Below are 2,438 nucleotides of genomic sequence, written 5' to 3' on the forward strand. Positions count from 1 at the left end.
CCCTTGCCCATCGGGGGCATCATGATCACATTAAGCAATGTCAGCATTAGCTGTCAGCTGCCTGCCTTTCACAAACCCTGTCTGATTGTCCCCAATCACCTCCGCTACGCAGTCCTCAATTCTAATCGCCAGGACCTTGGCCAGGAGCTTGGCATCCACATTGATCAGGGAGACCTGCCTGTATTCCGGGTCCTTGTCCCACTTCAGTATCAGCGAGATGGTGGCTTGCGACATCGTCGGTGGCAGGGTCTCTCTGTCCCTTGCCTCATTAAAAACCCTTGTCAGGACCGGTCCCACTATCTCCGAGAACTTCTTGTAAAACTCTACTGGGTATCCATCCGGTTCGGGGCTTTCCCCGACTGCATGGCCTTTAGGCCCCCCAATACCTCCTCCACTCTAATCGGGGCCTCCAGCCCGCCCACTAGTCCCCTGCCTACTTTTGGGAAGGTTAGTCCCTCCAGGAACCTTTTCATCTCCTCCGGCTCTTCCGGGGGTTCTGAAGTGTACAGCTTACTATAGAAGTCCCGAAATACCTTATTGAGTCCTGCCGGGTCCTCCACTCTGCTCCCCTCCCCATCAACCACTCTCTTTATTTCCCTGGCCGCCTCCCTCTTCCTGAGTTGCTGCGCTAGCAATCTACTGGCTTTCTCCCCATGCTCATACTCCACTCCCCTCGCCTTCCTAAGTTGTTCCATGGCCCTACTCGTGGATAGCACCCCCAGTTCCGCCTGCAATCTCCGTCTCTCCCTGAGTAGGTCCTCCCCTGGGGACCCCGCATGCTCCTCGTCTATCCGGTGAATTTCCCGATCCAATCTGTCCATTTCTGCTCTGTCCGCCCTGACCCTGTGAGCCCGAATTGAGATCAGCTTTATCTGACGTTTCTTAACTCATCAAGTGATATTGGCCAGTTTGCAAGTTCACCAACCATTTGAATGAAGACGCTGCTCCTAATCTACAAAAGATGGGGGCACCAAGTCTTCAGCAAATAAAAGGCTCAGTCAGGGTAATGTTATGGAAGTTGTTGTGTTTGGTCCACAAGACCATAAGACATAGGAGCAGAATTAGCTCACTCGGCCCATCGAGTCTGCTCCACCATTCAATCATGGCTGATATGTTTCTCATCCCCATTTTCCTGCCTTCTCCCCACAACCCCTGATCCCCTTATTAATCTTGAACCTATCTATCTCTGTCTTAAAGATACTCAGTGATTTGGCCTCCTTGGTCCTTTGTACTCACCATGGCAGGAACTCACCAAACACTTCGACTTGTCCAAACCAGAATCTTTTATTGAGTCTTGTGTGGTAAGATAGCAATCTGTTACAGAGCACGTTAAAAGGAACCTGCTAACCACTCCTCTGGAACTTGCACCCAGTAATAATAATAGGTACGATAGCGGCATTTAAGGGACATCTAGACAAATATATGAATAGGGTGGGAATGGAAGGATACGGACTCCGTAAGGGCAGACGGTTTTAGTTTAGGCAGGTACCATGGTCGGCACAGGCTTGGAGGACCAAAGGGCCTGTTCCTGTGCTGTATTGTTCTTTATTATAATCTTTTTGTCACAAGTAGGCTTACATTAACACTGCAATGAAGTTACTGTGAAAAGCCCCAGTCGCCACATTCCGGCGCCTGTTCAAGTACACAGAGGGAGAATTCAGAATGTCCAAATTACCTGACAGCACGTCTTTTGGGACTTGTGGGAGGAAACTGGAGCGCCCGGAGGAAACCCATGCAGACACAGGGAGAACGTTCAGACTCCACACAGTGACCCATGCCGGGAATCGGACCTGGTGCTACCCACTGCCCTTAGCACTGACCATTCATATGTACATCTTATTACCCCCTCAATTTCTTCTCCAGATGGCCAGATGTGTCTCCCTTTATGGCGAGTCACAGATCACATGACCTTGGTCCAGAGACCGCATGGTGTATCTGTACCACCACCTGCTGGTTGGAGGTCACACACTATGATATAGCCCATAGGCATACCACCACAGATATACTCTTCCTCACAAGACATTGAGATAATTTTTCTTACAGGTAATATATTAAACATTACACTTTATACATTCATTATATGTAGCTGGTACAGTGAGCAAGTTTTACTGAAGTGTCCATTTACATGCTGTGCCAGGCACGTGTCCATTTCCTGTACGCAGATCTCATTCTTTCGAGTTGTTGCCCACCTTGTCAGAGCCTGGTTTGCTTGCCGTCGTCTTGCGTCTCTTACACTTCGTCCTGTGTCTTTGAAAGGCCTATGTCCAAGAATGCCATATTTGTGATACCAGTCACTTTCGCTTCCATTTTTTGCATGCTGTTGCTTGTTACTTGCGACTGCTTTCATTGCTGGTTGGCTGGTGGGATGAGGTAGTTCTCCCATTAATCTTACCACACGGGACTCAATAAAAGATTCTGGTTTGGACAAGTTGAAGTGT

The sequence above is a fragment of the Scyliorhinus torazame genome, chromosome 11 (assembly GCF_047496885.1).
Source record: "Scyliorhinus torazame isolate Kashiwa2021f chromosome 11, sScyTor2.1, whole genome shotgun sequence".
Classification (NCBI taxonomy): domain Eukaryota; kingdom Metazoa; phylum Chordata; class Chondrichthyes; order Carcharhiniformes; family Scyliorhinidae; genus Scyliorhinus; species Scyliorhinus torazame.